Raw genomic sequence first — 27,104 nt, 5'->3', positions numbered from 1 at the left:
AAAGAGAAAGTTCAGGTTGAACAGAAGATGACTTCAGGTACCGAGGCAAACTGACAGAATGCAGCGCTGCAGGCCCTCGTTTCACGCAAACGCTGAAAGAAATCGCCACGAGGCCAGTTTACGCGCATGTGTTTAGTTTAGTAGGTAAGCCAAAGAAAATGTTCCAACATGGAGGGGTGATCAGGCTCAGGACGGGGTTCAGCAACGATACAGTCCTCAGGTATTTCCACAAAACCGACATACTTAGAACAACACCTTCTACGGGACTCAGCAACAAGATGGTCGTACTATGTGACAGATAAACACATGATTTAATAAAAAAAAATGTTTTTTGTCTTTTTTGCAATCTCAATAAGTAAAAAAACACATTCATGATGTTTTCAAAATGATTTATTAAACAGAACAGTTTTTTTTTTTTTTTTTTTTTTTTTACATTTTCTCTCTGTCTTAAGTGTGTAATAATGTGTTATTTCCATAGTAAACTAATATCAGGAATGGATTAAAGAAAAAAAAAAAACATAATTCCTAACAGCTGAGATCATCAGCTGAAAGCAGGAAAACATCCAGATGAAACTTTGAGACATTTCAGCTGAAAACTAACCTGAGCTCAGGTCGGGAGACAAACTGACATAAAACATTTTGGGCCAAAATGAGGAAACAGATCTTGACTGAATTGAAGTTTAATGCTAAATAATTTGCTCAGTAAGAATCCTGACATGGTGTGTGTGTGTGTGTTTCTGATTCCTCTCATCTGTCTGCAGCCTCAGCTCAGAGCTGCTGCTTGTCGCGGCCAACACGGCGTTTCCTCGTTCTCCTGTGCCCCGCCTGACCTTCAGCGTTCTCACCGACTTATTTTTCACACAAAGACAACAGCGGACCCTTTTATCAACACACACACACACACACACACACACACACACACACACACACACACACACACACAGACAACATTAGCGCTGATGAGACGCTAAGTTCATTAAGGCAAGAAACGATGAGAAACAACCTTCCTGTTGCAGAAAGAGTAAACACGGTAACTACTTTCCTGAATGAAAAAGACTTTATGTAACTGTGCCACTGGACACACACATGTACACACATGTACACACATGCACGTGTGTGTTATGGATTTTTTATTTGCTTAACTCAAAGACTGACATTATTTTGCTCAAATCTAAGCAGCTGTGGCTATCAGAGAGGGGTCATCAGTATTAATAAGATATGCTGCACATTAACGTCAGACTGGTTTCCAGGGGTTACTCGGACCTTCAGCTTTTATTATTAATGATGGCGATGTGTTGATAAGAAGAGACGCATTAAGACAAAGCCTGAAAGCGGCGGTCTGGCCACAGCATTGAGCGTCACAGCCAGCTGTTCCCGAAGCCGACCAGAGGTTTGGTGGTGGTATGAACACGCCGCGGGTCCTCCTGTTAGCAGAGATGAAGGGTGGAGCCGGGCTGTGGGTGGGTGTAATCTGCGTGGCCTCTACCGTCTCCCATCACCTCATACCCGTCTCTGCCTCGACACCCCCCTCTTCCCCCGGCCCCACCATGCTCCTTCCATCCCTCTCCATATTTTCTCCCCCTGCATCTGATTAAGTTAACAATGTGGTGTTATTTGCATGCTGATTTTTTAGACCCCACCACCCCACCTACTCTCTCACTTTCTCTCTCTCTCTTTCAATTCTCTGACAAACAAGAGAGGCAGGATCAGAGTAATGTGATAGCACAGCAGCCAGCCAACGCAATCTGCCTCAAAGACCAGGTGTTCGCAATCCACCTCCCTCTTAATTCCTAGCTCCATCATTTCTCTTGTTTTTATTCCTGTTATTCTTCTCCTTTATTCTCTACCCCAGTTCCTCTTCGTCTCCTCTCATCTATCCCTGGTGTGGTTATAAGGTTGTATTATAATCAAATCTAGAGCACGGGAGGCCTGTCTTTTTTTATTAATTATAGGACACAGCTGATGTGAATGTATTCCAAAAGCATCTTCAAAATAGGTCGGCGGTACAGTTTGCTATTCTTATCACATTTAAATGTCAACATGGTGCAAAGCCCTACAAATTAGTTCAGGCAGGCTTCAACCCCCATTTAACATTTAAAGTGCCATTCTGCAAGGCTCAAAGAGCAATTTAAATCAGTTTACACATACAAATATAAATAGATATAGCGCTTTATATTTCAAACTTCTTGTTTCAACACAGACATTTAACAAGCAACCTTCGCCTGGGAGAAATCAGTTGTCGATGTGGCGGCAGAACAGCAGAGCAAAGAAGCGATATAGAGCAGGAAAACGATGCATTGGCTTTAATCAGTAACACAGTTGCATGTTATTTGTTAAATCTCTGCATAAATTCTCTGTCCAGAGTAAATTAGAATAGCAAGACGTTTTCTGGAATTGTAGCTTATTGGTGCTGAACAACAATAACTAATCTGAAACGTATCTGTTCATATGTGATGCCTTCTAACCCCTGTAGAGCAGCGGAAGACAACAAAAGCTGAACGCTGTTGTTCTGCATGTGGATGTCTGGGCATACCAAACAGAGTTTACCTTAGCCACACATACCCACACCAGCCTATTGATACAATCACAATCAGCAAATTGGAATCACGTACAATCCACCATAAAACAGACTAAATTAGTATCCTCAGCAAAACACAACTGCATTATCCTCTTTCAATGCAAGATGTGAGATAGCTTGATGTGAATTAAAAGCTTGATCCTTCAGCTGTGAAAGAAGGACATGATTGAGGGAATACAATATCAGTCAAGTTAAGGGCCGTATCCTGGACCTGGGGATTAAAAAATTCCTCAAAGTTTTCTCCAGGTTTTAACTGTGAATCACTGAGCAACAAACAGCACACGCTAAAAGCAGTTTCACTAACCGCTGTGATTTCCTGCTCATGTTGGTCTTATCTATAAACAGTTTGATGGCAAAACATGATCACGTATGGAGAAGAAAAACCCCAGAAAAAGTCTTTTTTTTAACAGATTGAAACATTCGTATGTGTCCTTTAAAATTACGCAATTGACTAGCAAATAAATGTTGACATATTATTGTAACAATATTCATGCTGTGTTTTATGAGAAAAAAAATCATTTAAAAAATGTAAGTTTTTAAAGCAATCAACTTTCACAAGATGTGTTGCATTAAGTATGTCAACTGTGGGACGCTCACGTTATATTTTATAATAATTCACATTACCTCCGTAACCACATGCCCTATAGCAGGTATTAAATTCCAACTGAAAACATGTATATGTTGTTTCTTACTCTGATCAACGGAAACTAACCGTGTTCATGTAAAAAGTCTGTTGACAACATGGAGTCAGATGGAGCTTGAACTTGGTTGTCTTGCATGATGATGCAGAGTCACTACTACCCAGGAGGGCTCTTAAACTTGTTATATGTGTGTAATATTACTTGTCCTATAATCTCTTGCCATACAAAATATAGTAATATTACAATTGGTAAAGATATGCATGATGGAATTTTTTTCAGTTTTTCATCCTTTGTTACAGTTTTGATGGTTTTGTCTGTTTTTTAATTTCTTCTTTTTGTGTGTATGTGCAGCAGATGTAGCTTTACCATGATTTAGAAGCCAGAAAATCAAGGCTTGTCTTTTGCTTTTCAGTTTACCTTTTTATTTATTTATTTTAAATATAAATAAATTCTAAATAGTGTTGCAACATTTCTGACAGAGGAGCAGTTTACGTACCTTTAGTTGAGTTTTGTTTGCTGGTTTGTGTCAAGCCACGGCAGTGACTATTATTTCTGCTCATGTTCTCAGCTGTGGGTGCGTTCCCATCACACCAAGAATTGCGCAAAAACTAAATATCGCAATAAAAAAAAACTAATGGAAACAACTACATTTAGAAAAAAGTCTCAAATTTCACTAAAAAGTTTAGACACTCTCATGAAGTGTTTTCAGATGTTTCGATGTAGAAACATATCGCAATAGTGTAATGGAAACACCACTGGAATTTACTTGTCCCGCGACGTTTGGGGTCAGGATCAGTTCATTTCCAGTATAGATGGCACAGTGTAGAACAAACAACTGCAATTTTCAGAGTTTTACAGAAGAAAATTAGGGAGAAAAGCTTCAAAAAGCCGCAGCAAATTCTCAGCAGCAAATAGAAAACACCAAAATAACGCTAAGTGGCTGCTTTGCATCAACCGCAGTTTCCTGAACTCTCGCAAGTATAACGAGATTTAAAGAAACTACGACTTGAGGCTAATGTGCTGAAACACTGTTCAATGGAAACACCCCCAAACGCCACAACAAAACAAACAACAAAAAATTGTTGTTTGTTGAAACTTACAAATATTACTTTTATATTGTGAAAAAATGTAAGGAACATGCAGCTAGTATCTTCAGACCAAACCAACCAAACTTTGAATCATGAACATTTTAATTTAAGCCACATCATGGCCCAGTCAGTCTGCAAAACCAAGAATTCCAGTGAACATGTTATGACCTTAACTGGGTACCAAGCTGGCTTCAAGAAAATGGTGTTAACTTGGCATTTGCAGCCAGACTCTACTAACAGAAGTGAAAGCCTCATGGTCAGAGAAGTTTTTGACAGGGTAGAGAGTACGGCACCGCCTTCAGGAAGAGTTGGCCCTGCCAAGCTGTTTCGTGCTACTGAGACCTAAGATCAGCGACCAGCCCAGGAGACATGCACACAAGAGCAGAGCAGTAGGCCTGTTACGAGACTTTCTTTGCATCATTACACTGCTGACCCCACTTGTTCCAATGACTGCATGAATCTCTAGGAGCAGCCGACGAGCTGGCCATCACAGAATACAGAAGATAGCACAAGTCCCAAGAAGGGTATTCTGAAAATTTAAGAAGCTTAAATAGTGATCCACAACACTAACACACTCTTCTATCGAGTTAAGTCCATTTTAGTTATTTATTAGTCTATTGTTACACTATATACGACTTCACATAGCCTAATATGAGAATGAGAGCCAGTGTAGGGGTCACAGAGAGATTGAGTATCAGCTTACAACTGCCCTCTTACATCAGCATAAGTAACTGAATCCAAAGAGCTAACTAGCTTACAAGAGACCCAATCCCTCTGACAGGCTTTCCTCTACCTCTAGGCTTGACTATGACTCTTTCCCATCCAACCCAAATGCTCTATGGGTGTGCCTAATGTGGACTCACTGAAATGTCAAAGCATTATATATCCTTTTACGCACAGAGTGGCCCCTAAGGGTTTAATTGACTATGCTGTAAAGTGAGTATGAGAGCCACAAGAGAGTGCGATGAAGATGAATATGTTTCATTAGCGGGCAAACAGAGCCTGATGGCTGGAATTGGTGGTGAGAGAGAAGAAGAATCTAACATGGATGAGAAATATATATATATACAATCACAAGACCCAATGAAATGTACGAGTATGGCTGACCACTCCTACAGATTCTACATTTTGGGAACTTACTGGTGAACAATTTATATGACATGTTCTTCTCTTTCTTCTTTCTCCTCTCTTGGTTGGCCTCTGTCTCTAAATGTACCAAACAAGAAAGAAAGCAGCTCCTAACAACTGCCTGGTGACTTCAAAAACTCAGGGAAAAAGAAAAAAGAGCCAAGAAGAAGACAAGAGAAGAGAAGGGGCCCCACTACCGTCCTGCGGCCTTCGTTTACCAATTATACTGAGTACCTGCTGACAGGTGGGTTGTCACAATGTCTGCTTTGCCACCCAACTCCCCTCATCTCCCCCTTCAACATCCCATCACTTTCCATTCCACTCCGTTACAGTTTACCCCATGCGAAGGCGAAGAAGCTCATCGCGTCTCCAGGCAAACAGATGAGACAAAAGGAAAGGTGGATCGGGAGGGAGACTGTTTGGTGTTTGGCCTCCAGAAACAAGCTTTGATTTGGGAAACGGTGAGGAGTGACACAAGCTCAGGCAGTTAGTTGCTCTTTCCTTTCCGAGGCTTGTGCATGCTTTTGTTTTTTGTGGGACACTGACTGCTCTCCTTTGGAGCAAAGAGAAGGTAAAATTGTTTAACTGTGGTCTTAAAGTGAGCTGACAAAGTGGAAAAGCATCATTTAAATGCAGGTTTCTTAGAAACACAATTTACTGGTAAAAAACTTCCTGGAAATTCTTGTCCCACTTTTTCACTTTCTATATCTCTTTCCAAACATCTCTTTTCTCTGAAATGCAGAAGGGATGTTTAAAGACACCTCACCACCCGATACCCATTTCCCCCTGCCTTGCCTCTCAGAAACTCAGCCAGCCAACAAACACAACTGAGACAAAACACAACCATAATGGCTCATTAAAGGGAATAGAGATGACTTAGGAAAACAAAGCAGCCTTCACTGGGCTGTCACCGAAACTCCTGCGGTGGTACGTCCAAACTCCAGCTGGTGACAAGGAGGCAAAAATGTCTTCCTCCCACAGAAACTTGTATCGGTTCGAAGTGTTTTGACTGCGCTCGACATGTCTCTATTTGTTCTGTGACAAATCTAATGTGTTGCCGGCAGAGTGACAGACCGCTGTGCTCCTGAGATGAGGAATGTTTCTGCTCACCTTGTTTTTCCTCTTCTATCTCACACAGGGGGGGTTTAATCTGAATGGGATCATACAGGTTTCCTATATCTGCACAAATGTTTCACTTCTACAGGGCTTAATTTACCCAGCACAGTTTAAGGTTAACCCTTTGTTGTCTACAACAAGCTAAACAGCAACGTGTTCCTTTGCTGCTGCATATTTTTAATTATTAATATTGTATAATAATATTAATAATTTAAGTGTTAATTTATTTTTGAAAAGTTTGATATTTGATAAAGAAATGTGTCAGCAGAAGAGGAACCAACCTGTAAAGCTCCACCGCATATCTTGTAAAACAAAAAGAAAAAAAAAAAATGTTTTATAAAAACATCTTAGTTATTTTAGTGCAGTGGCAAAATTGGAATTTAAAGATCCCAGTATAACTTCAGTATCTATTAAAATTTAATCATTTTAATAATGTCTAATAATATTTGCAATGTGTCTTTTTTGTTTTTACTTGCATCCATGGGTAAAAAAGTAAAAAAAAAAACAAAAAAAAAAACAATATTTTAACACAGGACTGAATACTTTGTTGTTTCTTTGTGTTTTTTCTTTTGGTTTCTGGACGATGTCAACTCTGAAAGTTGAAAGATATTTAGTTTATGATCAGAGTTTATGAAAATAATTCGTAAGATGAACAAAAAATAAACAAATACATTTTTTTTCTTTTGTATAAAAACATTGTTGCATAGACTGATAAATAAAACTGATGATCTTGTTGTTGTTTTTTTTTTTATTGTTGTTGTTGTAATTTCTATGCTTGTCACTCTAAGAGTGTTCAATGACGTATCGCAAAGTTTCCAAAGACTCCTTCAATCCATCCAGGAACTTTATGATTCTATTTTTTCATTGTTTGTGTGTAGATGTAGACAAAAATGAGGAGCTCTAATGATTCCAGTGTTGCTGCGACCGATGTGTGAAGATTCAGCACAGAAAGATTTCTATAAAAGATGCCTGAATAAGCCGGAGTAAAGCAGCTCCAGCTGAACAAGCTTCATCACACAACTTGAAATCTGGTGATAACATATAAATTAGACCACATTACTTATATCCTTATGACACTCCAAACATTCAATTCCTCCTCGTTGCCTTTAAGAACAAGTCTTCATATGTTTTTCCTACAAAGCAGAACTTTATAAACTTCATATAAACATGAACTTAGATCAAACAATAAAATACTACATGCTAGTCAACAGATCAGGGAGTTGTATAAAAGCTGCTGCAGCTGCAGAGAGCAGAGTGGCACGGAAATAAACCCTAAGTTTCTCTTACTCCACATATCTGATAGAACTAATGGGGCCACTTAAATTAGCAGCAATCAATCAGTACTCAGTAGAAAAGTGCATTCTCCAAACGCCTGTAGGAGTTTGTTCAGTGTTTTTAAAATATGCTTCTCCCAGATAATCCCAAAGGCCACGTCTGACCCAGCACCAACTGCAGAGAGCACAGTCATATCTGCTTAGCAATCCCTCAGTAATTACAGAAGGTCCACACCATGCCTAAACCTCCTGACAGTGTTGTGTCTGCACTAGTCATAAGAGGCTTATGCCTCATGTACCTTCCACACTATGTATATGTTTCAGGAATAGTACAGAAGATTAAAAAAGTGATTGGAAAAGTTGAATTAACTACCTTTCCTGCTTTCCTAATTACGGCAAATTCCACCTCTGTATGAGCTCACTATAAATAGCCTTGTGCTCTCAAGAGGACCTAAAATCCAATTTGAAAATGAAGGAAAACACACACACACACACACACACACACACACACACAAACAAACATCCTTTTCACAGAATGACCAAAAACTGAACCTGGAAACTTCTAAGAATCGCAGCCAAACCGTGCGTCCATCTTGTAGAAGCTAATTCACTTGGATCACCGCATTAAAAAAAAAAAAAATATATATATATATATATATATATAGATTTGACTATCTAGATACAGAGAGAGCAAAGCTTTGACAGAAGGACAACTGGAGATTCCAAGATCAGTCCGAGTCTCAGGAGCAGAACTTTTGACGAGGATGAATGAAAGATTTTGCTTTTCTTTTGGGTTTGTTGTGGCTTTCGTGGATATAAGAATAAAAAAACAGGAGTTAGAAGAGAAAGCCTGACGTAGGAAGGCGACGCTTTCTGCAGGAAAACCCAGAAGCCTGAACAGCTTTCTGGAACAGGATCTCAGACAGACAAAGGGAAAAAGTCTGCAAAATAATTCCATCCTTTTCTTTTCTTTGCTTTTTTTTATACAATAAAATATAAATACATTTGTATAAACCTATATTGTTCATTTCTGTTCTCTCTTTACAATATTTGAACAGAAAATCATTTTTATGACATATAAAGATACAAGCATGGACAGGAGATGGACAGTAAACAGCATATTTGGCAAGACATTGGCCAACTTATGCAAGAACACAAAGTGCTTTTTCTCTTCAAAGAATTATCTTGGTGTCAAATGTGAGGCTTAATGAAAGTGAATAAAAGTGAATAAAAGACCCATCTGAAGCCATAGCAGGGATACAGATTAGAACCTGCTTGTTTTATCCCACAGTATCACTTTTCAGAGCAGATGTTATACCTAGTTTCTCATTTTTGGGCATCAGCCTTCTCTGCGCTGAAAAGATAGTTTTTTTATATCTCCTACTGTGTATTTCACCACTTTACTATAATACTATACTATAACTATAACTTACACTACTATATTATACTATATTATTATTCTTCACACCTCAGTGAAGACTTTTAATTCCAAGGCCAACATGAGTCAGAGTGAAAGTCAAGAGAAGGCAGGAAAACCTGCAGTCCCTGCTTTGGTCTGAACACATGCTTATCAGTCAGGTCACCTCGTGCAGTTCAGTTTACCTGGTAAATGATGAAAGACATTTCCTGTTTGGGTTGTGTTTACTGTGTGTGGTAGAGTGACAGTAGAGATAAACCGAGCACAACTAAACACTGATGCAAAGAGTCTTAACCAAGTTAGACAAAGCTGTTTCAGCTAAAACTGGGAAAATCGCAGCAGTGACCTTTCCATACAAATACCAGCTATGTCTTAGGTTCATGTTATGTTGGATTACTGCAGGCATGCCTCACATGAAAATGTGAATTTTCATGTGAATTCCCAAAGCTTGTATTCTCTGTACGATGTGTTCTTACAAGGGAAACTAAACAGCCAAATAAATGGTTGAAATTAACATGTCGAATATCCTGATCAGGAAATACTCTTGTCTTACATGTATTAAGCCATCAGTGAAATAAGACTGCCACCTAAAGAGCGCTGCCAGAAGCCAATCATTTCAACAAATTTAACACAATGAAAAACCAGATACAAGGTAGATATGAACTCCAGATTCACATTGTGTCTAATCCGGTTGTCTCCAACTTGAGGTCATCTTTCACCATGTAAGAAAACATAGCATGATTGTCTTTCAGTTGACGAGAACTAAAAATACGCAGACAATAGCTCTGAGATGAGCAGAGGCAGAAAAGAGAAGATGTTTTGTCCTCAGCTGTGTTTTCACTCCACTTTCCCACCCCATGCCAGTGACTGCAGAATAAACGGATATGTGAATTAAACCCCATTGTTTTAAAAAAGATCTGCTTCTAAATTTGGGTGCTTTCTTGTTCTCCCCCCAGTGAAAGAATGTTTGTATGTTTTTTGTCTTCCTTTCCCTTGTCCTTCATTGTCATCTCAGCTACATACAATTATATTCTGAATATATGTGAGTGGTATATCTTTGAACGTGTCAAGGCAAAGAAAAAGAAAAACACATTTGCAAGTGCATATAGTTCAGCCAAGCGATTTTTGCAATTAGAAAGGACACAAAAATAATTATTCTGCAGTGCAGTCAGTCGACACATCCTGAGTCGATGATGCACGGATCACGTGTTTAATAAAAAAGGTTAATCAGTTGTTAATCAGTGGATTAATAACGTGTTATTTTCTTTACAAAACCATTAATATTATGCCATAAATATTTAACAATGATAGGTCTTTTTTTTTTTCTTTTGGTGGCAGAGACAGTATGGGGGTGGGGGTAATATGTGTTTGATGATGCAGGGCAGAGTGAGCAATATCCAGACATTAATGTGCATTAATCATGCTTTAGTGAAGACAAATAAATTCTTTCATGTTTATTAATACAACCTTAGAGAAAACAATACTCTTTACATTATTCACTGAGTTATTATTAAAGGATTTATGAACAGGAAGGCCAGAAAGCACCAACTGCAGGCAGAGAGACACGTCCGGAAAGGAGGAAAGAAAACAGAGGAGGTCTGAACCTTAAAGCCAGCAGCAAAAGTTGCCAGTTGGACAGAAGAAGATGTAAATGGGAGGATAAAGTCTGCATATGTATCTGGATGTATGCTTGCGTGCGTGAGGAGCCGAGTGAAAGCAGTTCGCCACTAGAAAGCTGGGGGTTAAAAAGAGATTTTCTGCCCTCACTCTTTTTCTTTCTCTGTGACAAATTACCCTGCACGTTTGTTAATCAAAGCAAAACAAATATTGCTTTTCATTCGCTCCATTTGTTTGAATGAACATACAGACATTCCCAAAATACTCATTCCCAGCTCAAATGTAATTAAATTGTGCCTTTAGTGAAAACATGCAGTGGTACTCCAATTAGTTGTGTTTTTGTCACTGGGTAAAGACGAGAATGGCAGTGGGTGCGCCCCGGGCACCTCAGTGTCCCGACTCGGAAGCACGTCTTCGCGGGCGGGGTGAAGTTGAGCGGGGAGTGTATTTGTTAGACAATGTTTGGGTGCACAAAGCTGAATGCAAAGACAGAACAGAGGTGTTTTCAGAGGTGCTAGATGATTTATTGATCTTATCAGCTCAACGGATGGACAAACAAACCATGTTGTGTCTGTTTTGTTTTGGCTTTCATCCTTAGCACTGTTATGTGGATCATCTGCATCTTCTAACCCTGCTCTCATTCCTTTCCCTTCTTTTTTTTTTCTTTGTCTTGAGCTCCAAATTGTATTTTTATTGAAGGGCTGTATGGATTGCTTAGCAAAATGTCATCCATCAAGCTGTCGATGAATCCATCCTTTCATTTAATGATCAGCCTACCTGATATGCATTTTACATGGCCCCATATCTCTCTAATGGGAATCAATGGAAAGCAAATAATGCTGGGAGCCTGTAAGATGCATGTCTGATGGATGGAAGTGGTCATTTTTGGATACATGCAGCTGTACGTAGCAGTGGAGCTTCGTGTTGTGTGCACCTGAACGAACATGTCAGCAGACACGGTGTTGTGTGGGTTACAGACGGCTTCACGTATGACTCGTAACAATCCTGCTACTCCAGTCTCCACTTGCCTTGTCTAGGGGAGATGTGTGTGTGTGTGTGTGTGTGTGTGTGTGTGTGTGTGTGTGTGTGTGTGTGTGTGTTGAGGTGGTGGTGGGGGGGTGGGGATCTGAGCGGTCAAGTCAGAAGGAAAGGGGGAAATGACAAAGGGTGGAAGAAAGTGAAAATAAAGACAATTAATGAAAGACGAGGAATAATAAATGGAGCTGAAGCCTTAAAAAACGATGAGAAAAAAGAGGGAAGGGGTGAGGGAAGGGGTGAGGGGGGGTGCCGTTGGATGTGGGTTCAGTTAAATAGTGATTTCATCATGTGATTGGGGGGGTGGGGTGTCTGTGGCAGCTCTAAAACACATAACTTTTTACGAAGTGAAAATCAAATATTAAAAATGACAGGCCTTATAAGTGTGCTGAGTGAGCTCGGGTCACGGAGGGAGGGAGGCGCGGGCGGCTTGTCAGCTACTATCTGTCAGGGCGAATTAGAAACAATCAGGGCCGAGTGAAAGGGAAGGTGATTGTTATTAAGCGGCGGGGCCCTGTGAGCGGGCTCCCCAGATGTGGCTGTGCATATAAAAGAACAGGAAGCCGGCAGTTTAATTCAGGAAACTTGCCGAGGCAGGCGAGCAATGCCACAAAGGAGGAAGGGGGGCTAAGAGGAAGGACAGAGGATGCGAGGGGGGATGGGGCCGCGTGGTACTAACACGCTGAAGTTACTTTGATTAGACTTTTCGAGGAAACTTGCAATGATGCTCTTTTGCACTGGTTGTCTGCCGTGCAGGCAGCTAGCTGGGCCGGGGGGGGGGGGGGGGGGCAAACACACGGTCAGCGCTAAAATGTGTCACATTAAGACATGGTACATTTTACACACATGCAGATCCTCGACTACTCTCCCTGCTGCTCTCTGAACAATTATATACATGCACACATTGTGTATAAGTGTATTGGTGGATGTGGCCCCAACGGACGTTGCACCAGCAGTCGGAGACCACTGGGTTGGACTGGGTTGGCTTGGTGGACACCTCATATGGAAGCTAAAGTGGCTTTAGCCTTAAAGGCATGTTGGGCATTGACACTGCAAACACAGAGTAACAGAAACTGGTAACAATTCATAAATACAGAGAGAGAGAGAGAGAGAGAGAGAGAGAGAGAAGCTTTATTTGATGTTTCAATTTGACTTCCCATTTGTTGGAGGGATAACAAGTCTGATCATTATTAGAATCTTTATTTGACAGTACTGGAAGCAAATCACCACCTATCTGGCAGACAGAAAGTCAAGTGGATCCATTGTATCTGGAATAGTTTCACTTAACACTAGTTATGTGAAATCAATGGGAAATAAAGAGGAAACAAAGAGCAGGAATGAAAGCGGCTGTTAAGATAGTTTCTTTCATATAGTGCTTCTGTCTCAGAGCGTCAAGGGCTTTGATTTCTGTTTACTTTGAAGTGAGAGATATCGCAAGAAATTATCCCTCCCCTTAAGAATGACTGATCATCCAATAGGCTGAAATGATCAGTTGCTATACGCTCCCTTTCCCTTTCTCTCTTGTCGTTTTTATTGTGGTGATCAGTCGAACGCTTGCCTAACATGAGCCGTCTCTGGTTTCCGCCTCCCGGGTTTTTCTACTCCGTTGCCACTGCTGATGCAGCGGAGGTTATGGTGTTAAACACAGAGCTACTAAACGTTCCCCAAGGTAATAACCGTCAGTGTATATACAGTACTGTGCTGTAGCAGGAAGTTTCTGCCAAGTGTGGAAGCAAGGTAAAAGAAAGAGGCGAGGGGGGGAGGTGAAAGTGGGAACAGGAAAATTAGCAGACAAGGAGCTGAAACAGTGAGACGGAGGGAGAAATCGGGGCGAGGTGGAAGGTAACTGATTGGCAAAGCAGAGGTATAAATGAAGTCAATGAAAGGTGTTAGTGAATCTTTATCGTCAGACTGTGGATGACTTAGGGAACACAGCTTCACACTGTGTGAGTATATGTGTTTAAACCGGCTTTTAGTGGCATCATCTCACCTACTCATCTCTTTATCCAGAGGAGAGTTTTAGTGTAGAAACATCTGATGGCATCAGCTAAATCTGACTTTTTACCATCATCATCCTGGTGTGTGGTTCAAAGACTTGGTTTAGTTCAGCATAGAAAAGGACTTGAGTTCAACAATCCTGACTAACCTGACAGTAAACTTTCTCACGCCAGATATAAGAGATCTTACCAAGTCGTATGCTCATGTCGCATCAGCAAAATACTAAAAACAAAATAAATCCATCCCTCCATTTTCCTATCCGCTTAGTCCCATTCAGGGTCGCGGGAAGCTGGAGTCTGTCCCAACAGTCACTGGGAAGTTTCCTGAATTAAACTGGCAGCTTAACCTGACAGTTAACCTTCAATAGTTATTCTAACAGCCACTGCATTAATCCACGATAATTTTCATTTGTGCACATTCCATAAGAACATCAGATGGGGCTGACGCTCCAGACCGAGTTTTAAAAAATCTTCTCTGCTCACCAACAGCTGCAGTTTCAATGCCATCATTTGTTTTCTGGTGGAAACCTTCATAAATAAGCTTTTATCTAATGTAGTGTGTGGTCTTAGTTGCTCACAGACATTGTCGCACTTTGTTTTCTCTTTAATTTTTCCCAAAATATCATTGGTTTTTATCTGTCTGCCAAGCACTGAATATACTCCACACTTTTCATTGTGAGAAAGATGTTTACTGAGAAGGCTGCAAATGAAAGCCAGAGTTAATAGCAACTAATAAGTTTCACTAAAAACCCTGACAGAAGAAGAACTCGGGTCACCTGGATGGTTTTCATGTACGACTCCTACAACATACATCCCCATCTCCACACACTCTTTGTTCTGTTAAAACTCACTTTGTGAATGTGAAATGCTGAAACACTACATTCATATTTGTAGTTATTTTCTTTTCCATGTGTGCGCACACACACACACACACAAGGAGGAAGTCGTGTCAAGACACAAATCAATAAATTACATAACACAGCCTGACGTTGGACAATATCAGCAACTGCTATAAGACCGTAGTGAATGTCACATGTGTAATAAACAGTGTAAATGCCACAACTATGTTTATGATTATGTATAATAAATATGTTTTCTTTTAACATTATTTAATCATATTGGAACTCGGTTACTGCATCATAACCCAATAAATGTCAGATCTCTACACAAACTCTTAGCTTTGAATTGCAAATTCATTTTTTTGTTTTCCTGATAGAGTCTTAACCACCCCCCCCCCCCCCACACACACACACACTTAAAATAAAAAAAGCACAGATTTGCACAGAAAATGGACAGGTTGTAACTTGTTATTAGAAAAAAAAAAAAAAAAGAGCTGAAAAACACTTGATCGGTTTACAGTGGACGATCCGTGACCCCCTGCATACACAAACACACACTATTTCAAAGAAGCACTGAAAGAGGTAGCGTGTAGCCAAAAAAGAAGGCATGCATATGGCTGGTGTAGGAGGTGAAAATGCTTTTTTTGTTTGTTTGTTTTTCTTTCTTTATTCTTTTTTCTCATGGCTAAGATTTCACACCATTTAGAAAGTGAGGATGAGGAGGATATAGACATGTACCAGAGCAGCATTGGCTATTATTCACCAAAAGGGTGATTAAAAGGAGCAGAAGGAGCCAGTGAGAAGCAGAAAGGGGGAAATCCTCCAAAAGACTCAGATTTAAAACTTAAAATTTAGTTGAGCATAAGTTTAAAACTTCTGAGCCATTTTTAAAAAAAAGACAGAAACAAAGAGAGGCATTGTCACCCCGACTGCGGGATTCCACCAGGCACACTCTACAGCCTCCTTAACGCAGCTTCACATCTCAAATGTTTTGTCTCCTCAAACATTGGGGACAATGATGTATTTCTTCATACTTTCAAAATGTCTGCAGTTTTTTCCAGCTCATCTTCTCTGCACGCTTGACATGACTTGTGCCAACATATGAACAGAGTTAGAGACTTTAAAATAATCCCAAACCTTGTCCTGGGGGGTCCAGGGTGGGATGATTGCATGTTAATCTTGGACCTGAATAGTTTCTACTTCCAAGCTTGTGTGGAATGTAGTATGAGAGGATAAATAACCAAAATAACAGCTATGCCAAGCTGTGAAAATTAAATTGAATGTAAACCCAAAAGTCCAATTTCAGGTTAAGAATCAGAAGTGAGCCTTAAAGATCCACACCTCCAATTCCAACATGGCTGCCCCTTTATCATCGCAGCTACGACCACTTTTTCTCACCATCACTGTCAGTTTGTCTCAGTAAGTCAGTCACACACCCACCGCCATCATCGAACATTTCGCCGTGGTGTTATTATTGCTTTTACCAGCAAAAAGAGAAATGACAAAACTTTTATTGTAGAATGTTTGTTTACATGCAACCATGGCAACCAATATAATGATGTTCATCAAGGTGAGGGCTAAGTCATAAAATGAATGTATTATAGCTGAAACCTCAATAGTTTTCTAATTATCCCAAATAAATGTTTTGACTGGGCTCAACCTGAGAGTGAAATGTTTTTACTTTATGGCGAGCAGCTCCATCCTGTGTATGCCAATGTGTGTCACTGAAAACATGTGTTAAATGGTCTGCTTCCTCAGGTACAACTGCATTTAGTCCTTACTGGCAGACTCAAGCATGAAGGTGAAATGAAAGAAAATACCTGGCACATCCAAAGAAAAAGTTCCCACAGGATTTAGCAAAGCAAACAGGAAAGAGCTTCTGATTGGATAACTCATGTGTGCATAATAAAGATGTTTCAGCTGCAAAAGACATTTAACTGATGCTTTTATTTTCTTAAACAACCACGTCAGACACACCCTGTGGGCTTGGAAAAGATGTTAATCTGGTTCAGAAGGGTGAGATTATTGGCATCAAGCAAAGAAAATGTCTGGAGAGATTCCTGAAACAACTAAAACTGGGTTAAGAACTGTCCAATCAGAAACTGGAAGGATGCTGGTGGAACCATCGTCTTCCTGGAAGAAATATGGTGAAAGTAAGAAGATTTTCCACTCACATGAGGTGAAAGGAACTCAAGGTAAACCAGTGTGTAGCTTTAAAAAATCCCGTGTTATCAATGAGTCCAATTGGGGCAAAAAGTTCAAGTTCGAGTGCATTTATTCATTCATTCATTCATATTCTAAACCCCTTAATCCAATTTAGGGTCGCGGGGAAGCTGGAGCCTATCCCAGCTGGCTTTGGGCGACAGGCAGGGTACACCCTGGACAGCTCGCCAGTCCATCGCAGGGTCAAGTGTATCCATATAGCACAAATTTATAAAGGCTTCAGTTTGCTAAGGAACATAAAGATTGGTCTTATGGTCTGACAAGACCAAATGTATCCTGTTCCAAAGTGATGGGAGTAGCAGTGTAAGGCGAAAGACAAATGAAGTCATGCAGCATTTATGCACAATTTTTTAGGGGTTAGTCTATGATCTGGGGTTGCTGCAGTTGGCCAGGTCTAGGTTCAGGTCTAGATTTAAGACTAGACTCAGCAGCTGTATTTGTCCAAAGACAAAGGTCAACAGATGCCTGAATGAGAAGGTTCATCTTTCCTGAGGACATGGCTATTTTCTACAATGAAAATGCCAAAAACATGGGTTCAGAATCAGAAAGTGTGGTTTAGAGCAGGGAACATAATTTTTACACATGTATTGTCCACCACAGCGTCCAGACCTGGTCTTCATTGACAAGGTGTTTTATAACAGGGTGGGATGCATCTCTAGACATAAATATATGTTTGACATTGCAGAAGCTATTGAGAAAAAGCCACAAAGAATGCTGCTGTTAGCAAAGCTACAGGTGGGGTATATCTCGGTGTGTGACTCCCTTCTGCACAAGCTGTTTAGATAGGAAGCAGAAGCTCTTAAAAGGCCAAAATCTCATGTAGATGTGTGCGATTCGAGGGGACATGTAGCTCAGGAGGAAGAGCAGTTGGCTTGTAACTGGAAAGTTGAGAGATAGAATCCAGGCTTCCCTTGACTATGTGCCGAAGTGTCCTTAGGAAAGACACTCAACCCTAAGTTGCCCCCGATGTACCTGTAGAACAGAACATGGGTAGATGTGGTCGCCTCAACATCATAATCCGTTGATGCATCAAGTGGAAGTAAAGAGCTATCTTGATGAGGAGGAGCAGGCGTGCGCTGCCATTAATGCTGGTCAGTGTGGAGCATTGGGTGTAAAAAAAAAAAAAAAAAGATTTCAGATTGGCAGGCAGGATAAGGAAGAGCAGGAGCTGCTTGTTAAATATGAAATGAGCTATTTCATGGAAGATGGAGTTAGCCTTAATGCTAATATTAATGCTAAATCTAAGTCAAGCTGTTGCAATGCATGTACATCCACTAATCCTTAAGCCCAACGGTTTGTGTTAAGCTAGCTCTCTGGACAAGAAATTACTCTTGCTGTACAATTACCTATGCTCTATTGTAAAGCAGACTGATGAGACACACACACACACACATATACACAGATCACTGCAGTGGGAAGCAAAGTGAAACAGGGTGACCATAAAACTAGAATGGCCTTCACTTAGAGTTCCCTACATCACCCACCCTCATCATGCTCCCCCACCCATCCCTCTTCTTTTATTTTTTTATTTATTTTATCTTTTTTTTCTGTACTATGAATAAATTTAGTCTGTCCCGGACATGAAAATGTCAAATACCTAAAATACACCTAGGCTAAATAGCATATTAATTTTTAATGCCCGCTCATCCTATGCTGCTATTCTCATATCAGGCCTGTCTGCCAACAGCTGTTGCTGGCTCTGTAGCTGGGAATTTATCATCCATCTAGCTAAAGGAGGAGAATAAAAAAAGAGATGGGAGACATTGTTCAGGATGAAAAGAGAAAGGGGAGGGACAGGTCTGTGTTTTCATGGATCCCTACCTTGCATTTATATCACCCACACCTCAGAACTTTCTTACTTTGATATATGAGTGGGATTCAATTACACTAATGCCAAACATAAATTGTTCAAGATTCGTTCCTTTCCCCCCCTTCAGCATGTGTTATAGAGCAAGCTTCCTCATACATAAAAGAGAAATAAGGAAAAGAGTGGTGACATTGACGTTAGAGGTAGTGACATTGGGGAGGGCGGCAGAGGGAGATGAGATACACTGAAGCAATGTACCAGTGTGGGTGTTGAATGCCACCCATGTGCGTTTTTAGGTGGCATGTGGTGGATGATTATCATAGATTATCACAATCCAGATTGTTACAAGTTCTGTCTGCGCACATAGCAGCAGTGTACTGTAGCTGTGTGACTGCCTGTGTATGTGTGTGTGTGTGTGTGTGTGTGTGTTTTGGTTTAAGACACAGTGCCTTTGGGGATAAGACTAAATGGTGGGTGAATGACGAACAGTTGGAATGTGTGTGTGTATGCGTGCATTTAACTGTGTGTAAATGTGACTTGTTCTTTTATTCATACAGTGTGAGATGCAAATAACATACAGGGTTTTAGGAAAAGAAAACATGAAGTTGAGAACAGTTTTTCTGCAGGCTAAATGTAAACTTACCTTAATACACCACCTGCATACTGGTGCACAACCTGTTGGGATCAAGAGGCCTTTCGCTGTCTCTCCTCACTGACTACCGGGTACTGGAATAGCCACCTAGAGGGAGACACAGAAGGGAGGGAGGGGTTAGAAGAAGAGGTGAGAATGAAATATAGACCTGAGAGGTGAGGAGCAAAATGGACAGGGGACACAGCTTTAAGAAGACAGTGATGGGTTGAAAGGAAGACAAGTATAAGGTGGAGGGGTGGGCGGGTGTGTGTAAGGGGGGGGAGAGGATCGATGTCAAGATGGAAATCTAACAAATTCAGTAAGCGCTCCTTCAGAGGTCAAGGGAACGCAGCTGAAAAAGGTTAAAGATGAAATCAAAGCCGGGGTGCTGTGGTGCCCGGAGGCACAGCTGAAAATCTATCCCTCCAAGGCAAGGCCACCGCTGACGTGAGGCAGACAAGAAGCTAAATACTGCACGCCACACGGGGATCTTTCATTTTCAACCGATCAATAAGGGCTTATATTTATCAGAGCCTCCAAGCAGTTGCAACGTCTGACAACCTCCACTTCATTTTTGCACTCCTCCTCTGTTCTTTTTTCCTCCAGCTCCACCTCTTCTCTCCCTCCGACTCACCCTCGCACACCAAACTGACACCCATCGACAATGAAAAGGGGCAGAGACCCTGGCTTGCCATTAACCCCCCTCGTGTCTCTAGACTGCATAACACACACACACACACATGCACAAATGCCCTGAAGATACAATTTTACTAAAGGTCTGCCTCCCCCTTTCTTTGAAGAAACAAGCATTATCATTATGGCCTTGGCAGAGAGCGCCAGACCCGGTGTCTTTTGTTCCTCAAACAGCCCATGCTACCAAATCACACACACTCACATCCTTCCTCCCAAACATGTATGCAAACATGTAGACGTGTGTCCCTCAAAAACAAGATTTCGCTCTAATTTTCCACCATTTTCTTCATTTTTTCCATCTTTATATCACATGTAAAAAATGTAAAATCTCAGATTTCATTGTAAAAGCTGAGGAGTGTAAGACTAGGTTTTGGGGTCTGAGTTAAAATAACTGGCTGGCTAATCATCTGCACAACAATATTTGCTGTGAGGCATTCTAAATAGATTATCGCTAGTCCATCTGTGTCATCATTGATTTATAAGGCATTAAGCTGCTTGGGGAAGAGATAGGGCATCGCCTTCTCTGCTGTTAAAGGGGCTTCTTGTTGAAATCAGGGGCATGGTAGTGGAACAACTGTGGCACTTGTCTAACCTCCCCTTTAATCGTTAGGCGAGAGGAAGTGAAAATAGGCCGGGCGTATCTGTTTTTTTCAAACGGGGAAGTAAAAACCCAAATTTTCAGTATCTCTTTTTGTTAGGCGATACAAAGATCGGGAGGAGGAGAGGAAGTACAGGAAAAAAAAAGAGAGAGAAACAAATAGCACACACAAACATATGCACATACACATATGCGGGCAAAAACACACATACACAAAAAAAACAAGGGACATCATTAACATATGAATGCTATATGCAAATGGTGGGGAGAGAGCAGATGTTGGTGCATTTAATTGACCTATATGTGAATTGCATCCAAACCTTTCAGTGTGTTTCTGGGCCCATTGAGTACAGTTTTGACTGACTTTCAAGCACTACTCAACATATAAGCACGGCACACAGTGACTTTATCTGTATTTATTCATAAAAAGGAAGATGACAACGAACACATGAGATTTGAAAAATTGGGCTAAAAGTGTTTTTGCTTAAAAACTGTGAAAATGTTTTGTTAGTATTTGCTTCCCTCTCTGTTAAACCTTACAATGACATCAGCAGTAGCAAACTGTCTTTGCTTTCCAAACAGGTGGGCATGGACGGCAGCTGACTGCCTCTGCTGAACAAATACGATCAAGTATTCTTCCTTAATACAATTGAAAAACATATTTTACAAAAGGGATTTACTGTAATATCTATAGAGGGAAAAGTGCATGGAGATATGATAAAATACTGCACGTGTAGCCACACGTCAAGAACTCAAAAGCAGATAAAATAGTTAAAATGTGAAATTTGAACTTCAGTCTACGTGGAAAGCAGCACGCGCGCTTTCTATCGACCGGCCTCCTTTGAGAGCCATAAAATCTTATTTTCCAGGAGTTGTCTTCCATATTCACTCGGTGTGAGCATTCTTTAACTTTGCAGACACATTCACTGAAGACATTTTCTTATTGCTGTGATGTTTTTATGGGAAATTGCTGGAGTTAGGTTTCTTGAAACATATTTGCTGTTCTCTTAAGTATGTGAGCAGAATTCTTCAGGGGCGATAGGGAGAAGAGTTCTGTTGTAAACTAAACAGTTTCCACACAAAATGTGCAGACATTCCAGCTTTTGCCTTCTGCAGCATGTGCATTTATCTACATCTCCTGGCAGACTTGATCAGTAATCAAACATGTTATGCAGTCATGCAACACATTCTGGTGTGAAAGCTGGTCATCATCAAGCCATCTAAATTTACTTTCCAACAAAGAGAAATCTAAATTTATAGAGGATATCACTTGTTTGTCTGTCTTTTCCTCATGGACTTAGTGCCGCATACTTCAATTAAAATGTTTTTTCAACCTCATCTAAAAAAAAACTTCAGGAACTTCATGTGTTTACAGAGGCAGGCGTAAGACCGACCTGTTTATTCAGACAGACAGACAAACTACAACAGAACAAGTCAGCAGAACGAGTGAAGGACTTGGGTTGGTCCACTACACAAACCATCACACGGTTTCCCAGTAAGGCCTCTGAAATGTGTTTTCCTTTCTAAAGAGACAGCTAATGTCTCACGGTGTGACAGCGTCAACATTTGATGCCCATGGTTCAGCCGCTTGCTTCACAAGCATCACGTCCTGCTCACCGCAGACCTTTCAGTTCTCTACTTCCCTGCCTCTCTACCAACCTGAAATGTCTTCAACAGTTTTGCTACAACTTTTGTGAAGTTTTTGTGTTTTTCTTTATGTGATACAAGCTGAAATTAATTAAAATATTATCTATTACATTCGTTATAATTATGTTAATTCATTCAAATCCACCCTCTGATATTTCAGCATTCTTTATTATGGTGACTTTAGACAGCAGATATTACACTCTCCTTATTTTCTTTGGTGTAGGCAGGGTGGATGCCTCCATGGCATATTGTTGGCATCTACCATTTGGTAGTATTTAGGTTCTACTTCTTTCACACACGTCTGCATTTTAATAATCATAAACACTATAATAAAATTGATGGTGCATGTATATCAGCAGAGCAACATTGCAGTTCATTAAAATTGCATAAAAGTTGTGGTGACTGAACAAAATTGCAAGACTGCAGAATTCATATAATTTGTGCTGAATTTGCATTAATTGTTGCCATCACAACACACGCTTAATACATATTTATATCACCTGGGTGGATGCAGTTTTTATTTATTTATTTATTTATTTATTATGCGTTTTGTTTTTAGTCTTGCACATTTCACTCCTCTGTGTCTGTGTTCATATCATCCCACATGGAAGCTGAGCAACACGGATGTTTCCATTTCTAGCCATGGTCCACGACACTACGATGTTTGGGAGATGTGGACCAGTTCCTCCATGTTTTCTTTTCAGACTGGACAACAAACCATCATTAGTTTCTTTGTTACGGAAACATTTCCATTTGTGATCTTTCTCATTCCTACGCTGGAGTATTTGGAAAATTTGGAGTAATTGAAGAGTTTGGAGTAGTTGGAGTATTGGAGTAGTTGGAGTATTAGGAGTATTTGCAGTATTTGGAGAATTTGGAGTATTTGGAGTATTTGGGGTAGTTGGAGTATTAGGAGTATTTGGAGTATTTGGAGAATTTGGAGTATTTGGAGTATTTGGAGTAGTTGGAGTAGTTGGAGTATTTGGATTATTTGGAGAATTTGGAGTATTTGGAGTATTTGGAGTAGTTGGAGTATTTGGAGTATTTGGAGTAGTTGGAGTAGTTGGAGTATTAGGAGTAGTTGGAGTATTTGGAGTAGTTGGAGTATTAGGAGTAGTTGGAGTAGTTGGAGTATTTGGGGTAGTTGGAGTATTAGGAGTAGTTGGAGTATTTGGGGTAGTTGGAGTATTAGGAGTAGTTGGAGTAGTTGGAGTATTTGGGGTAGTTGGAGTATTAGGAGTATTTGGAGTATTTGGAGTATTTGGAGTATTTGGGGTAGTTGGAGTATTAGGAGTAGTTGGAGTAGTTGGAGTATTAGGAGTAGTTGGAGTATTAGGAGTAGTTGGAGTAGTTGGAGTATTTGGGGTAGTTGGAGTATTAGGAGCAGTTGGAGTAGTTGGGGTAGTTGGAGTATTAGGAGTATTAGGAGTAGTTGGAGTATTAGGAGTAGTTGGAGTAGTTGGGGTAGTTGGAGTATTAGGAGTAGTTGGAGTATTAGGAGTAGTTGGGGTAGTTGGAGTATTAGGAGTAGTTGGAGTATTAGGAGTAGTTGGAGTAGTTGGGGTAGTTGGAGTATTAGGAGTAGTTGGAGTAGTTGGGTAGTTGGAGTAGTTGGAGTAGTTGGAGTATTAGGAGTAGTTGGAGTAGTTGGAGTAATTGGAGTATTAGGAGTAGTTGGGGTAGTTGGAGTATTAGGAGTAGTTGGAGTATTAGGAGTAGTTGGAGTAGTTGGAGTATTAGGAGTATTAGGAGTAGTTAGGGTAGTTGGAGTATTAGGAGTATTAGGAGTATTAGGAGTAGTTGGGGTAGTTGGAGTATTAGGAGTATTAGGAGTAGTTGGGGTAGTTGGAGTATTAGGAGTATTAGGAGTAGTTGGGGTAGTTGGAGTATTAGGAGTATTAGGAGTAGTTGGAGTATTAGGAGTAGTTGGGGTAGTTGGAGTATTAGGAGTATTAGGAGTAGTTGGAGTATTAGGAGTAGTTGGAGTATTAGGAGTATTAGGAGTATCAGGAGTATTAGGAGTAGTTGGGGTAGTTGGAGTATTAGGAGTATTAGGAGTATCAGGAGTATTAGGAGTAGTTGGGGGAGTTGGAGTATTAGGAGTATTTGGGGTAGTTGGAGTATTAGGAGTAGTTGGAGTATTTGGGGTAGTTGGAGTATTAGGAGTAGTTGGAGTATTAGGAGTAGTTGGAGTATTAGGAGTAGTTGGAGTAGTTGGAGTATTAGGAGTAGTTGGAGTATTAGGAGTAGTTGGGGTAGTTGGAGTATTAGGAGTAGTTGGAGTATTAGGAGTAGTTGGAGTAGTTGGAGTATTAGGAGTAGTTGGGGTAGTTGGAGTATTAGGAGTATCAGGAGTATTAGGAGTAGTTGGAGTAGTTGGAGTATTAGGAGTATTTGGGGTAGTTGGAGTATTAGGAGTAGTTGGAGTATTTGGGGTAGTTGGAGTATTAGGAGTAGTTGGAGTATTAGGAGTAGTTGGAGTAGTTGGAGTAGTTGGAGTATTAGGAGTAGTTGGAGTAGTTGGAGTAGGTGGGGTAGTTGGAGTATTAGGAGTAGTTGGAGTATTAGGAGTAGTTGGAGTAGTTGGGGTAGTTGGAGTATTAGGAGTAGTTGGAGTATTAGGAGTAGTTGGAGTAGTTGGAGTATTAGGAGTAGTTGGAGTAGTTGGGGTAGTTGGAGTATTAGGAGTAGTTGGAGTATTAGGAGTAGTTGGGGTAGTTGGAGTATTAGGAGTAGTTGGAGTATTAGGAGTAGTTGGAGTAGTTGGGGTAGTTGGGGTAGTTGGAGTATTAGGAGTATTAGGAGTAGTTGGAGTATTAGGAGTAGTTGGAGTATTAGGAGTAGTTGGAGTAGTTGGGGTAGTTGGAGTATTAGGAGTAGTTGGAGTATTAGGAGTAGTTGGGGTAGTTGGAGTATTAGGAGTAGTTGGAGTATTAGGAGTAGTTGGAGTAGTTGGGGTAGTTGGAGTATTAGGAGTAGTTGGAGTATTAGGAGTAGTTGGAGTAGTTGGAGTAGTTGGGGTAGTTGGAGTATTAGGAGTAGTTGGGGTAGTTGGAGTATTAGGAGTAGTTGGAGTATTAGGAGTAGTTGGAGTAGTTGGAGTAGTTGGAGTAGTTGGGGTAGTTGGAGTATTAGGAGTAGTTGGAGTATTAGGAGTAGTTGGAGTAGTTGGGGTAGTTGGAGTATTAGGAGTATTAGGAGTAGTTGGAGTATTAGGAGTAGTTGGAGTATTAGGAGTAGTTGGAGTAGTTGGGGTAGTTGGAGTATTAGGAGTAGTTGGAGTATTAGGAGTAGTTGGAGTAGTTGGGGTAGTTGGAGTATTAGGAGTATTAGGAGTAGTTGGAGTATTAGGAGTAGTTGGAGTATTAGGAGTAGTTGGAGTAGTTGGGGTAGTTGGAGTATTAGGAGTATTAGGAGTAGTTGGAGTATTAGGAGTAGTTGGAGTATTAGGAGTATTAGGAGTAGTTGGAGTATTAGGAGTATACTGGGGTCTCTGTAATTATTGTCAGAAGAACGATAATAACGCTGATGATAATATTGCCGAGGACGGTGACTGAAGTTGACTCGTTTTAACTTTACTAGCACTTAAATGTCCGACTGCATTTCTTCTTCTCGGATGGAGACACATAAACTCCAAGCACGGAGAGAGGAAGGTTTGGCGTGTACGATGCAACATTAACATGCGTGAACCCTGAAAAACAGATGCTAGTTTCATCAGGCCTTCTCTGACTTTCTTCAGTTTTTTCCTTTTTTTTTGTTCCTTTTCTCTGTTACTCTTTTATTCTCTTTAAACCATTCCAGCACCACCCCCATTCACACACACACGCCTCAATCCCATTCTGCAATGCACACACATGCACATCCATACGCACAAAAAATTCAGGGGAATGTCATTAAATTGTATTAAATAGCCTTTTGTCCAAGGGGCAAGGACCACCCGATATATGATAATACATTAAGGCCCCGTGGAAGCAGTCACTGAGCCGCGACCATCTTAAGAACACGCATGGTGTGCATAGCATTGTGTGTGTGAAAGTGTGTATGTGTTTGACATGCTGGAGAAATGGATGCCAGTATACAGAGAAAAAAAAAAAAACAGAAGGGAGGATAAAACAAGTTGGAGTGGAGGAGCAGAATGAGTGAGATGTATAGAAAGAGAAGGGAAGGGAAGGAAGGGAGAGAACAAGGTGGCATGGCTGCCTGCCTGCACATGTGGCTCTCTAACAACTGTGACACATACTAATAGAAACATACCTAATAAATTACAAGCTTTCAGGGTCTGGCAAGCTGACATTTTCTCTGTGCGAGGGACAATTTCATATCTGTGGCGCAAAGTCGAGGAGCTGCTGGACCAAATTGCATCACACAGAGATGCCAGAGGATTAGCATAAAAATTAACACTTAAATTTCAGCTTATTGTCAACCCCACTCCTGCACCGGCTGCCTCACAACAATCAATTCCTCTTAGAAATCTGATTAGATTCCATGATGCTTATTATCCCAGTCATGTCTGCCTGCTCCCTTCACTTCCACCACCACACATACACATCATTGGCAAAGTCAGAGCACAAGCTTCCATGACTGCACAGACCTTTTGTCTTAATGGAATTAATTGGAAAATGAATCTAAAGGTGTGGCATTTCTTCTGACAGATGATGCTTCATCCTCTGTGTGGGTGTTTATCTGGGGATTTGGTGTCTTTACTGTGTGCAAAAAGATACATCCAAATAAGTTCTTTTCCATTTCGAGCTTCATTTTTGGTGAAGTAATGCCTG

General features: G+C 40.6%; 1 protein-coding gene across 1 annotated transcript in view; it reads right to left on the bottom strand.

Annotated features, from left to right (window-relative positions):
- The window catches only part of znf536 (zinc finger protein 536), a 166,059-nt gene that overhangs the window by 95,120 nt on the left and 43,835 nt on the right, over positions 1 to 27,104 (bottom strand). Inside the window, exon 3 of the mRNA XM_079243641.1 lies at positions 19,404 to 19,499. The gene's annotated coding sequence lies outside the window, so the exon portion shown is untranslated. The remainder of the gene's footprint in view (positions 1 to 19,403; positions 19,500 to 27,104) is intronic.

This window comes from Telmatherina bonti, assembly GCF_933228915.1.
Source record: "Telmatherina bonti genome assembly, chromosome: 1".
NCBI lineage: Eukaryota > Metazoa > Chordata > Actinopteri > Atheriniformes > Telmatherinidae > Telmatherina > Telmatherina bonti.
Note: the sequence above shows the minus strand (reverse complement) of the source record. Positions and strands in the feature narration are given on the sequence as shown.